Source organism: Solanum stenotomum, chromosome 1, assembly GCF_019186545.1.
Source record: "Solanum stenotomum isolate F172 chromosome 1, ASM1918654v1, whole genome shotgun sequence".
NCBI classification, from domain to species: domain Eukaryota; kingdom Viridiplantae; phylum Streptophyta; class Magnoliopsida; order Solanales; family Solanaceae; genus Solanum; species Solanum stenotomum.
Genome location: NC_064282.1, coordinates 22,854,091 through 22,868,977, shown reverse-complemented (window position 1 = coordinate 22,868,977; position 14,887 = coordinate 22,854,091). Strand labels below are relative to the sequence as shown.

At 30.7% G+C, this 14,887-nt stretch overlaps 1 long non-coding RNA gene and 1 other non-coding gene across 3 annotated transcripts in view; one reads left to right on the top strand and one right to left on the bottom strand.

The window, feature by feature from the left end:
- The window catches only part of LOC125872524 (uncharacterized), an 88,932-nt gene that overhangs the window by 18,728 nt on the left and 55,317 nt on the right, over positions 1-14,887 (bottom strand). The gene's annotated exons all lie outside the window — the stretch shown is intronic.
- Positions 607-690, top strand: LOC125854019 (small nucleolar RNA Z159/U59). Its single transcript, XR_007445317.1, has one exon. It is a non-coding gene; the product is annotated as a small nucleolar RNA Z159/U59 (small nucleolar RNA).

The following is a 14,887-nucleotide window of genomic DNA, read 5'->3' as shown; positions in this document are numbered from 1 at the left end:
ATCAACACCACAAATTAACATTACTAATATTTATTCGTTAATAAATTTCGATTTTTCCTAAAACTTGCTCAATTTAATTAAAAGTAGAAGGATAATACTTTCACTTATATCACCAACTGGATGTCAATTGCACTTAATAACATTCTTAGAGTAGAACTCTAAGTAAAAAGAGTTCGAGTCATGTGGAGTTTGAAGTGAAGAACAACTCTAAGTTAAGAGAGTTTGAGTTAATGTGCAGTTTGAAGTGAAGAACAACGGTCTGAAGAATTGTGCTTAAATAGAAGCGAAGTCGTTCAGAATACTTATACACTTACGAATAAAAAGGGCAATTGAAAAATTGATTTCATAAGGACTACCTTCAAACTGAAGAATAACAAAACAAAAAACTAAAGAAGTGTTTTCATCAACCTTCTTGTTTGGACAAGAAATCACATGTATTCTTGTTTGGATTTTTTATACATTTAATGTATGTAAAGAGTTAATTTTCTTTTTGGACATGGATATTGAATGTGGTATTTGCATTGAAGTTGATTAAATTTGAATTTGGCCTTTGTTTTTCTAATTGCCTATTTTTTTTTTGTGTTTATTGCTTCCTTACTTAATTTTGTCTCTGATGATGATAAAAAATATAACTTTCGTTCTTCTGATATAAACCATGCGAAAAGTTATGGAGACCTGAACTGAAGAGACAAAAATATTTTCTTTTCTTTTATGGCCAAAGATGATATTTCTACCATCCATAAATAAGTCTGAGCTCGATTTTGAAATCTCCTCCAGAGATGAAGCCCAGGGACGGAAATAAGCTCCTAAAAACGCACATTGTTATTGTCTTCTTCTCATGTTGTTGTTTTTATTGACAACTACTATAGCTAAATTGGATGTATCTGTTTCGATTCCTTTCTTCCTCAATCTTCTAGATCTAGTATTTCTGTTTTCAGATTCAATTGAAGTTTTTTTTCATCATGGGAGATGTTGATGTACCTCATGTGGTAACTGCTACTGCTGGAGTTGACACAAACAGTGCTCTTTATGTTCATCCTTCAGATAACCCAATGATGCTACTCATTCCAGTTCAATTTGATGGAGCTGGATAGGGGTCCCGGAGAAGAGGTGTTCTACATAATGATCCTTCAGATAGTGTAGACTATGTCAATAATTTTGCTGAACTTTGGAAGGAGCTGGAAGATAGATATGATTAGACCAATGGTGCAAAATTGTATCAGATACAGAAGGAAATTGATGACTTAACATAAGGTGTTCTAGACATAACTGTCTATTACACAAGGATGAAGAAGTTGTGGGAGGAATTGAGTACTTTAAATGCGAAGAGCCTATGCACATGTGGTGCTAAGGAGAGTATGCACAAATCTGAATAGGATAGACGATTGATACAATTTCTTATGGGATTGAATGAAATATACACTGTGATAAGGGGTAATATACTCATGATAAATCCTCCTCCCTCCATGGCAGACGCCTTTTCCTTGTTGAGAAGAAAAGGGAATTTAGGCCTGCTAATCGTATGCCTATGGAGTCAACTTCTCTAAATGCTTATTGATAGAGGATCTACAAGTGGAAGAGCTTATAGAACAAATTTTTCAAGTAGCAACAATCCAGGTAGCAACAGCGATTATACATGCAATGGTTCTTTCTTAGGTAACAACACCAAAAGAGGAATCATAATCTGTGAGTTCTGTAAGAGACAAGGATATACTAAGGAGAAGTGCTATAAGCTACATGTATATCCTCCAGGGAACAACATTCTTAATCACAAGTCCAATAATCATAATAATGGACAGTAGTACATGCAAAACAATCATCAAAATTTCAAGGGAAAGAGAATTGTGGCTAATGCACATGGCACAACACCTGATACACATAAGGAAGAAGACTGCTCACAGGGCAACAACAACCCAATTGCTACCATCACACAAGAGCAATATGGTCAGATCATGAGTCTACTGCAGCATTTCCAGACTGATGTTTCAGGAGAGGATTTAAGGTTGCTGCTGAGTCTAACAATTTTGCAGGCATAGTAGTATGCACCTCTTCTATTGATTTTGGTAGTGCTTCATGCAAATGTTTTAGATGATTTATGGATCATTGACTCAGAAGCTTCAAACCATATGACCTTTAACAAATCTTCCCTAACAAATGTCCAAACATTGCCTTACCCTATACTTGTTTCACTCCCTAATGGATATAAGGTCAAAGTGACAGAGTATGGTGATGCCCCTATTACATCTAAGATTATCTTAAATAAAATATTGCATGTTCCCTCTTTCAAGTATAATCTTATTTCAGTTCATTCTTTGGTCTCTTCAATGAAGTGCGTGATTTTATTCACTGATACAACTTGTCTGTTACAGGCCCCTTCAGTGAAGAGGCCTTAGGCACTTGGTAGTAGCAAGGATGACATTTATTACATGTATGGAAAATGCTTGAAGGATGCTGCTGATGCCAATGCTTTTATGTGTAGTTGCCTGTCCATAAGAGTCCTTCTTTTCCAGACAAGAGTTCTTCCTTTCCAATTTCAGTATACAATAAATCATGTACGTGTTAGAAAATGTAATGTGTTTAGCACTAGTAAGGTACAAGTTCCTGATGTCTTTGTTTGTTCTTCTACTTTCACTAATGCAAATGTGTTGAATAAAGATACATCGTAGACTTGTTGTGGCATAATAGACTTGGCCATGTGCCTTTTCTGAAAATGAGAAATATAACTACTATTCCAGTCAAATTTTCCCCTATACAACCTTTCTTGTGCACAATGTGCCCTATGGCAAGGCAAACTAGGCTACCTTTCAATCACAACACAACTCAATCTAAGACAATTTTTGACCTTCTTCATGTTGATCTATGGAGGCCATACCATGTACCTACATATGACAATTACAAATACTTCATCACCCTTGTGGATGATTACAGTAGGGCCAGCTGGACACATTTGATGAACACCAAAAGTAATGCATTACAAGTTCTCTAAACCTTCATAAACACGATAGAAAATCAGTTTAAAACAACCATCAAGTGCATTAGATCTGATAATGGACTGGAGTTCAATAACACTGAAACAAACAAGTTCTTTCAAGCCAAAGGCATCACACACCAAAAAAGTTTGCCCTTATACACCACAACAAAACAACATAGTAGAAAGAAAACACAAATACTTGCTAGAAACAGCCAGAGCTCTTCTTTTCCAATCCAAATTGCTTGTGAGATCATCACCACCAACTTGAGGAGGGGTATTGACAACTACTACATCTAAATTAATCACTAGCTTAGTCATAATAGTTAGCTAGGTACCAGTTAACGTACAACTCAATTAGTCATAATATAGTAGTTTGTTAGTTTGTTAATATGTCAGTTAGTTAGTTAGGATATTTTCTGTGTATTTGATTCTTCTAGAAGGTTCTCAATATCATGTATATAATCCTTGAATAATCAATGAAACGGTAATTTTTCATTTCCCCAAAAATACAGTTTTCACATCTCTTCTCTCTCAAATTGCCTTTCATGGCTTCTCTATTTCATTCTGATTGAGTGCTCACCATTATTGTGAGTTTTGATAGTTTTGCCTTTCTGGTTAGTTGTTCCTTCAAATTATTGGAGCCTAATTAAGTTGTTTTGGTAGTTAATATTGTAGATTAAGAAAATTGGCACTTTTAACTCACATAACACTTTCGAATTTTCTTTCTTCAATTCTGGGAGCTTAAGTTGTTTCGTTAGCTGATATTGTGGTCTGCAAAAATTGATACTTTTGATGCATTAATTAGGTTTTCTTAGAATTTCTTTCATTCTAATATATGTAGATTAGAATGGTTAAAGTCCTTTGAGCTGCATGTGGAATTTTTATGAGTCCTCATTATGCTAGAGGAGTTGGTGAAACCAACATTGTCTAGAATGTTAGTGAGCGTTCGGCCATATTTCATTGTGAAATTTGAAAAAAGTAATTTAAGTGAAAAATGATATTTTAAAATTGGAGTTTTTTTTTACTTTTTGTTTGCGAGTAATTTAGAGCAAGTATAGAGACATTTTCATATGTTTTTATCTGTGATCTTTAATGATAGAAAGTAAAAGTGAAATAAATTAATGGTTGAATAGCAGATCAAAATGTTATTATAGCTCCAACAAACATCAGTTATACAAGTCTCGAGAAGCAAGATTGCAACAAGCTTTGTGAAGCTTATACACATTAAAATCTATCTAGAAAATAATTTATATTTCACTCATGTTGGATTTTCCCATAATTAATTACTTCAATTTCTTTCTCATTTTGAGAAAAAGTGCGGATAGAAAAGAGTTGCTATGTCATTATTTAGGAGCTCAATAACACGCTTAAGTCATGCAGTGCTGTGTGGTTGATATTATTATTCAAAGCTGTTACAACAGCATGATGCAAATTCAGATGGCAAAAAAAACTTGTGAAAGTTCTATATATTAACGATAAGCTAGATTAATACAAAATACAATACTATCATATGAATGAAATACACAATAATAATAAGGTAAATATTGGGCCTGTATGCACATGGGCAAAAATAATTTAGTTTGTATAGGTGTTGCACAAACTATCCGTAAAAATATAAATATAGTCTATTACAAGTTTACAACTTAAATTCTCCACGTATATTTTTAATTAAGTCCTTTTCTTATCGGATAAAACATATTCTCTCGGTTCCATTTTATATGAGTTAGTTTGATTCAGCATGAAATTTAAGAAAGAAATGAAACTTTTTTAAATTTATGATCGAAAATAAGTGGTAGATATTTTCATTTCACATAAAATGAAAAGAAAAAAGTGATACAATTAGTACACCTTACACTCAGGATACACAAAACATCAGCTCGGTGAAGTATTGAAGCAATGGAAAAGTAAATCATATATAAACGAACTAGAATAATTAAGAGGAAGAAAAACAAATTAAATGTTAATTACATGCATACATGCATGCTCATCAATCTTTATTCATATCACCAATCTTTATACATANTATATGAATGAAATACACAATAATAATAAGGTAAATATTGGGCTTGTATGCACACGGGCAAAAATAATTTAGTTTGTATAGGTGTTGCACAAACTATCCGTAAAAATATAATTTAAATGTTAATTACATACATACATGCATGCTCATCAATCTTTATTCATATCACCAATCTTTATACATATTTTATCACATTAAAATAACTAAAAAGTATATATACTTTTAAACATATAAAAGTGATATAGTAGATAAAATTCAGTGATATATGTGAAAATTAGCGCAAAATACAAAAAGGTGTTAACAAGGCTTTTAATCTCCACCACCACAACCGCCACAACCTCCACCATCACCACCACCACAACCGCCACCACCACAGCAACAACCTTGTGAAGCGTTTGCAGTTGCTTCAGCAGCAACAGCTCCTAGGTCAATACTTACCTCATTACGCTTACGCTCATCGTCAGTAGTAGTGTTGCTGTTTGCTGCAACGGACGTTGCAGCAACAGCAACACCAGCAGCGGCTCCTGCTAAAACGACCATGTTCCCATCTCTTGTTCTGCTTTGTGATTGAGCATTTTTTCGGTGTAAGTTCCTTCTACGGACTAAACAAGATAAGAAACAAAAAACAATACTAATTATAAATACTATGGCAATAGCAATGCTTGCACCCATGTAATTGTTACTATGCAAATATCTGATCAAGTGCTTAATTCACTGAATAATTAAAGAATGGGGTTAAGTATATATATATATATATATATACTTATTTTCCTCGTACAAATTAAAAGGTAGATCATGCTTGTGACTTTAATTTGATGTATTATTTTAGTGTTTCATGTTTGGCTTATTGTGACCTTATTCCTTGATAAATATAAATTTAAGAAGGAAGGCCGGCAGAGGAAGCTTCTATATCCCGATATGGTTGAATAAAAGGATATCCTTGAATATAGTACAGAGTTCCTTCATTTTTATTTAGTGATTTCGAGCTTGAGCTTAAAACAAAAAAAAAAAAAGGAGGGGTGGGGGAATTCCTAAAAAAGAGTGAATTCTCTTTTAGAACGCTTCATGATATATTATAATGTAAATTTTAAAAATGGATAATATAATTATATTTTGATTTTTACTAAAAATAATGGAAAAAATAACCCGATCGAGTAGATAATTAAATTGTATACATAAATTTTATAATTTGAACATATGATATTTTTCATAAATAATTATGATATTTTATAGGAGTACCTCGTCATCATTATTTGAGTCTACTTCTTTTTCACATGCACTACACCACTCTTAAATTCATATTTTAAAGTGTATATATATATATGCTGGTGTGACATTTTAATATTAATTAAAATATATTATATGTCACATTATATATCATGTTATGTCTATTGGTGGACATTACATTTGTTCTCTTTACTCTCATCAATAGTGGAAAAAAGTGGTCATTAGTTGTTAGTAACTTATGTAACCATCAACTCTTCATTTCACCCATTATTCTATCTTGAAGTCTTGTAACTTATGTAAGATTTGAGCCATTTATTTGGCAAATTTACTACCCACTATCTTCCTATTCATTGTAAAGAAGAATTCATCACCTATAAATAGTGTGGTCTTCCTTTGTGTTGAGAGGGAAGAAGAAACAAGAGAAGTACAAGAAAATATAGAATGAAAAAGATGAGTAGTATTAATTGCGTTTATATTGAGATCAGTGTAGTAGTGAAAAGAGAGAGTTGAGACAAAGAATAATATTCTAAGTCTTCAACTATATTCACTATATACAAAAGAGAGTATTTATATGTTGAAGGAAGGTGTTCTTATGTGGAGCTTTGGACTCTTCAACTAATCCAGAGTTGTTTGAGTTGTACGACATTGTTGGACTGTTGTATCCTAGAGGGGACAAGTCAAGAGTATTACTGCTGGATCGGTGTAGATTATGCCGCAGTGGGCTTGAATCTCCTTAAAAAGAGCGAGATATCCATGCCTCAGCCTAAAAAATTGTTTATTCATTTTTGTCATTTTATTTTCAACTGTAATTTATTATATTTATGGTATATTACACCAATATATATATATATTTATATATATATATGCCTAAACCCAACACTCTAAATCTAGTGGTCTATATGTGGTGTGGTGTAATATTGTCCATTTTTATTTTCTTTTCTAAGACATTTATCTACTTTTCAAAGGATTGCATCCTTTGATTTTTGGAATAATGTTGAAGAATAATAAAAGATCAGGATACATTTATCTTGTGATAGTATAGAGAAACTTTTGATTCACAATGGTCATTTTGAAATAATTCTCTTGTGTCTCCGTTATTTAACTATTATCATTTCATGATCATTAGCTACTTATAAATCGAAAAATTGCACTAAATTGGTGCTTTTTATTTGATTTTATTTGATTTTTTATTTTTAGAAATTTAAATATCACCTAAATTGATCTTATTTTGATTTTGATTTTATTAAAATAACTATTTAAATCAAATCATGACTTCTTCGAATTATAGAGTTGTCAATATGGGCTAACCCATCCCAGTCCGGCTTACCCATACATGCTTTGAAATTTGAAGGGTCAGGCCGGATTGACCCATTTTATTGTGGCCCAAAAAACTGTCAGCCCAACCCACAAGTACGTGGGCTACGGATTGTGCCGGGCAACCCACTTTTTGAAAAAACAAATTTAAAAAAAAAATTAAATCATATATAATTTAAAAATATTATCATAAATATCGACAAGTTAATACATGGTGTTAATGTTACTATTTGTTAATCAAATCCATAAATAAAATTATTTATAATATTTATTAAGTTTGATTTCTAGTAAAAATATAAATAGCTAAAAACAATATTAACCTAATTGTTTTTTAATGATCATAAAAAAAAACCCAAAAAAATATGTCAATATTCCATAGGCTACGACCTACACAGTGATTCCCAAGAAATTTTAGGGAATTTTTATTTTATGTACTACATATTTATAAACATAATATGTATTTAAATTTTAATATTTAAAACTTTAAATAGATTTTGAGTTTGGACGATTGTTATTTTTAATTCTCTATTTTAGTTTGATTTTTTAATTAATTTTTATTTGACGAGGCAGCCCTACCCATATTTTTCAAACCCCACAAATCAACAAACGTATTCAGATCGGGCTAACAAGCCCTTTTCTTAAATGAGCTCCAAAAATTCTTAATCCAAATCTATCAAATCACGGATTAAGTCAGGCCGGTCCAACAGGCCTAACCCATATTAACAGCTCTACCTAATTGTCGTCGCTAGAAAATTGTCCCTGCGTTCACACAACATATACCAAATTTAGCTTTTTTAATGAATGAATTTTTTACCAAGAAATAGAGGATACAATAATCACGAAGTTTCGCATATGATGAAAGACCGATAAAGACTTATAATTACACTTTTTAAACATTTGAATCACTCAGATATTTATATAAAATAAAAGGGATATCGTTATCATCGGCTGAAATTATAACATATTAGTGGTCAACAATTGTAATATAATCATTAAAAAGGGTTGGGAATTTTTCCAGTTTTATCTTTTCTACTGAGACACTTGATGTATTATATATTACTACGTGGACATCATTACTATGGTGGTATTATAGCTAGATTTGTTGGATTTGTAAGAATCATTTTGTAAGAAAGGGAACCGACGAAGAAAGTTCCTTTGATTGATGAAACACATGCATTCTTCATCCATAATCTTCATATGAAATTAAATAAGAATATAATAGTGTTTCATAATTAGATAACTTCTGACGTATTTGAAATCGATATGTTATTATGAAATATGGTCAATTGAATAATTAATAGGGACTTGTCCATGATATATACATACTTGATTACAAGTAATTTGTCATGACAAAGACATCTATTTGTCTACTAATTTTTGAGGTAGTTATACGTTGGACTTAATAAGTTTTGATGATAGATAAGATTTATTGGGTAATGAAAAATGTATCGTACTTAATTGAAGTATAAATTTAAGTAAATAAATCATGTGAGACAATATCATGTTTCATTTAGGAGTTTAGTTCGTTAATTTTATCAATCGAGAATCTACACAAATCTCACAACTTTACATCGAGAAAATGACAAAAATTGTATCTTAGGTTGAGGATAGACTCAAAATAATTTTTCAAAATACGCACTCAACAATTTTGGTCCTTTCAATTTATTACAAATTAATAAAAGTAGTTATTATGTGTGCATTTGAAGTTTCAGTTCTTTAAATTTTCTAAAGATTAACACTTTTAGTCCCAACTGAAAATATTTATGAACTTTTATCTGTTAAACTTGATGGCAAATATGAAAATTTGAATATCAACATTGTAACTTTTTTTATGAAAAATAAAATAAAATTAGAATAATAAAATTTGGGTCAAGAATTTGATATTGAAATAGTTGTGTTGCTTCAATATATACTTTTAATCATCATAGTTTCTTTTTAGAGCAACTTTCACATTTAGCAAACATAAAAATCATATTTGTATACTATAGCTATAATTTGCATAATTGTGCTCCATAGCAAATTTTATGTTTGCTATAGAGCATTAGATTGTATAAATCGCTGGGGGCATCAGATTTGTATAAAATCGCTGGCAGCCTCTCATTTGTATAAATCATTGGCAGCCTCTCGTTTGTATAAATCGCTGGCAGCTTCTCAATTCAATTTTATGTGTTTGTATATCTGCATAAAATTTGAATTTGTATACAATTGAACCGAAATAAAACATTTGTATATCAAATCTTTCTCTCTCTCTCGTTTTATACAAACACAAATTATAAATTGTATTTTGTATAATCTGTGTTTGTCTAAAGCGAGAAAGAGAGAAAGGCAAAAGAGAACTGGGCAGGGGAAGATTTGTATTGTATAATTATAAGTGTATAGAACGAAGATATATGTATTTGCATGTATATATACAATTTTCTCTCGCTTTATACAAACAGAAACACAATTTATACATTTGTGTTTGTATAAAGTGAGAGAGGCGAGGGAGAGACTGGAGAGCGAGAAAGGGAGAGTGGAGAGCGAGAATTTCAGGGAGAGAGGCGAATGACAACAGTTTACTACGGGTTACAATTAAATCAAACTGTGGTTATAGCATTTAGTTTGAATTAATAGTTTGCTATTATATACAATTTTCCCTTCTTTTTTTAGAGTCAAACTATAAAAACTTTGAAAACCATTTTACAATGTATTTTTTCATCATATTGATATACAAAAAAGTGCAATTTATAATACTTTTCTTATAGTTTTTGAATATGTAATTTTTTTGTTTAAAATTGAATTAATGTAATCTAATTTAACTTTAAAAATTAGTCAAATTGACTTTCAAAAAATGTACCATAACAAATAAAAATGGACGTAGAAAGTATATAATATTGCTTTGTTGCAATACTTGAAATATTTAAAAAGGCAAATTTAATCTTTTATAAGCAGACACAATTATTACAACTATCCCACATTAAAGTAAAGCGTTATCGTACTTTCTCCCAAAATTTTATAACACTACAACATTCTAATAAAAAATTAATATTTATGTAAACGTTTTTATAGTAGTACCTTTCTTTTGTGAGAAAAGGCATAAATTCACCTCTGAAATTGTATCGAAAAGTCAATTACACATTTAAATTATTAAGGCGATCTATTACACATTTATACTACTCAAACGTGAATTTAATATCACCCTGAAAGCTGACATGGAAATAAGATTAAATAAAAAAATAAAAAGGCGCGTTTGAGTAAAAAAAAAAAAGGAAAAGGTAGAAGTACCTCTCTAGACTATGACCCAAATCTTAGAGACACACCTTAACTAAACTAAGGTCCTATTACCCCCTGAACTCATTTTTTTAAAATTTTGTATACCTTTTTGGCTTACGTGGCATCCAAATATCTCCCATGCGCCTCAATTGAGTGGAGTCACGGGGTGTGCCACATAAGTCAAAAGGTGTACAATATTATATATAAAATGAGTTCGGGGGGTAATAGGACATTAGTTTAGTTAAAGTGTGTCTCTGGATTTTGGTCATAGTCTAGGGGGGTACTTGTGCCTTCTCCAAAAAAAAAAAAGGCAAATTTTTCCCACCCCCACCCTTCTTCTTCACGTTATCCTACCTTTCTTCTTCCTCCATTTTTTTCTTATCACAAACACTTTTTTTGCTATGGCTAATATGAAAAATAGTTTTTTTTCATGATAAATTTCCAAGAGAAAAATAGAAAATAACATTGCGGGATAGAAGCTCATCGCAAAGATCGTGAAGTTTTTCAATTAATTATATTCACTATTCGAAAAGAATTCTGGCGAGACATCTAAAATTGGTCAATCTTTATTATTCACACATCAAATTCGTCAAGTCAAGAAAAGATTATTCAATTTATTTTTGTGTTTTTTTGTTGATTTTGATCATTTGAAATAAGAAAATTTTCAGATCTTGCTTTTTTTGTGTATAAAGTTTCTGGGTTTTTGCACAAAATTTATTTTTTTAATGTATGGTCATAGATCTTTCTTCTCTCTCAGAAAAATCCTCTCTAGATTCTCTTCAAAATCAGTAATAGTAAATCGAGCACTAGTTTTTCAATTATCTGACTAAAATATTTGCAAATAAATATTGCAAGTTTTCACAATTCTCCTCTTTGAGCTTGAATAAAATTTGTATATTGAGATAATTTTTTGTGGTAGGTTTGGTGATGGGTGAAAAATTAGTGGTGGTATGACTTTTAATTTCGATAATGACATTGAAACTCGTGATTTTGATGTGGATGGTGAATTTATGGTTATGATTGTGATGAATTTCAATGATAGTGATATGGTTTCGATGGTGAATTTAGTTAAATTTATGATGTTTGTTATCGATTTTTTATGATGGCAATGGTTGTGGAAAGATCCCGGTGGTGAAATCTATGGTGGTGGAGAAGTGAATTTGATGATAATAGCAACAATGGTAGTGATTTAATGGTGGGTTTGATGGTGCTTATGGAAGAAGAAGAAATTGGGTGACATGATTTTTTTTTAAAATCTGGCATAATTATTGATATGGCAGTGACATAGTGATGATGTGGCACGAGTATGAAACACTTTCTCATTATGTGACCGATCGTATATGCGTCAGGATTGAAATAAATTCACTTTTAAGTAATTCAGGTGTGTAATAGATCATCAAAATAGTATAAGTGTGTAACTGACTTTTCATGACAAGTTTAGAGGGAAATTTATGTTTTTTCCCTTCTTTTGTTTACACATGTATAGTATGTAGAGGCTTAGTAGTAGTCCTCCTCTAATGGACAAATAAATTACAATAAATTATAATATACAGGTAGGGTCTTGTCAAACTCCTCAACACCTTAGGTTAACTGAATGTGATTGGTATATAAATTGCTTTTAAGGAGATAATCTAATTTAGAGCCATCAAATATTGTCTACAACTTATTTGAAACTATAATTTTAAAATAGTCCTATTATTTTTTCTAATTACAATAATCCCTTAAAATTTGTACCTTTTGGATACATAAGTCACCATTCGGATACATTAATTCACCATTTGAATACATTAATTCTAATACAAGAAGAATCCTTCTGTTGCGCTAAAAAGGGAATAAAATATGAAAATCTAATTAAATCCCAGAAATTACGCTTCCGTTTCTTCTTACTCTCAATCATGCAATGAGAAATCCACAACAAAGAAATTCAAAATTTCAAATTGCTCCACCCTGTTCAGCGAAGAAGCCTTTTAGATTTGATTCAAAAACTTTTGTCGAAATTTTGGGGTAGAGAGGTGAGTTATGAAGGATACAAAAGTGTTGAAATTGTTGTTAGAAAAACAATTTCCTTTTGAATCTTTAAGTTCATCGAAGATCTTTTTTTATTCAAGTTGTTTGAATTTGCTATGTATACCCTCTGTTTTTTAATTTTTGAATTTGTATATTGATATATAATTCATGATACATTACTGATTACAAATTGATATATTACTAGTTTGATGTATATGTAATGTGTTTTTAGATCCCAAAATTCTTCTTTCCATTCTTTTAAAAAAAATCTCAATTTTTGAATCAAACTTGTCGACAAATTGTACTGATACAACATGAACATGTCGATCTTGTTGAGACATTGCAGAATTTAAAAAATTGAGGTGATGTATGAACGATACAAAAGTGATGGAATTGTTGTTGGTCAAAATATTGATTTGTGAATCTCAAATCAGTCATTGCAACTAAATTAGAGATCGATGAGTTGAGGAAAAAATTGGAGATCTGATACATCGTTGAGGTCAAGAAACAAGAGTTTGGATTTTCAATGATCTGTTATGCATTGATACAACAAACAAAAAGGTTTTAAGAGATGCATAGTTTTGATGGATCATTCATACCTTTTATAATGTTGTGTAATAGTTTTTTGAATTTCGTTTTCGAGATGGATAGATTTATCAATATAATACTATTTATGTATCTTGTTTAAATTGATAAGTGTTGTATTTCTATTAGATATTCAATAAGAAATTGTTGCCCATAAGATGTTAGGTTTGAGATCGATACATTACCGTTTGGTAAGTGTTATGTATCAGATATCTTTAGTATAAATTTGAATTTACGTATCATGCCTAAACAATTAGTGCATGATACATTATTATTTATGTCACTTATTTTGTTTGAGAGCAGAATCCATATGTATCAGAAATTTGTAGATGAAAAGGCTGCTACATAATAAATAATATATTTGGTAGAATTTTGGTATCAAGTATCAATACTAATTAATGTTATGTATCAAAACTAATATTAAACCACGATATATTGTGCATGATAGAATTGTAATGTATCATCATGTTGAAACGAAGACAATATACATTAGTTTAAGAAACAAAATCAACTAGATACATTAAAAATCTGAACCTATATGGATCAAAAAAGATGAACAACCAAAAGATCGAAAAAAGTCAACAACTAATCAACGGAAAGCAACGAAGATGTATCCTTCTCGGATTAATTGGGTAAGCCCAATACTGAAAGATCAAACCAATGGAATGAAGTGTATCAAGACCGCCATTAGAAATTTCTGAAACAATTCCAAATGCACTTAAGATGAACTCTTTGCATTAGCAATATTTTCCACCCCTCTTCCAGTAAAGAGACCGGGAGTAACAAATTCAATAATTTTTTAAGATGAAAAAACTAAAAAATAAATAAAAGAAATTGAAAATTGAAGTGATGGAAAGCAATCTATCTCTTGAATAACTTGAAATCATTAATTGGATAGAAAAAAAAATTGAAATTCAAAAATGGATTAATGTAGGTAACTGTAGAGAGATTTGTGGCTTGAAAAAAGGAAAGAAAATCATGGGTATGAGATTTCAAATTAATGTATTCGGAAAAGGGAATGATGGGCAAAATAGGGGATTTTTGATAATTTTGAAATGCTAGGAAAAATAAGAAAATATGATAATAAATGGTGTGTAGTTAGGTAATTTTTCCTAAAATAAAATGGAGGGAGTAACACAGGATTAGTTATACACTCATGAGACACAAAATATCAGCTCGGTGAACTAATGAAAGCATATAAAAACTAGAGATAAGTGATAAAAACACACCTAAAATATCCCTTTTTCTAGTTCATACCTAAACTATCACTTATTAGTTTGAAACACACAACTCTCTTTTTATAACACTCTCTTTTAATTTAAAAAATTGCCACATCTCACAGTTCACATGGACAAAACATTCAACATTGACAAATAAATAAATTATTAGTATTAGTTAAAATTACAGATTAAAAAATTATTATCCCACAAAAATAATATTTTTTTATAAAATAATATGTGTAAAATATTTTTGTTACCCCACTCCATCACTTCCTCTAACCGTACCCCCCC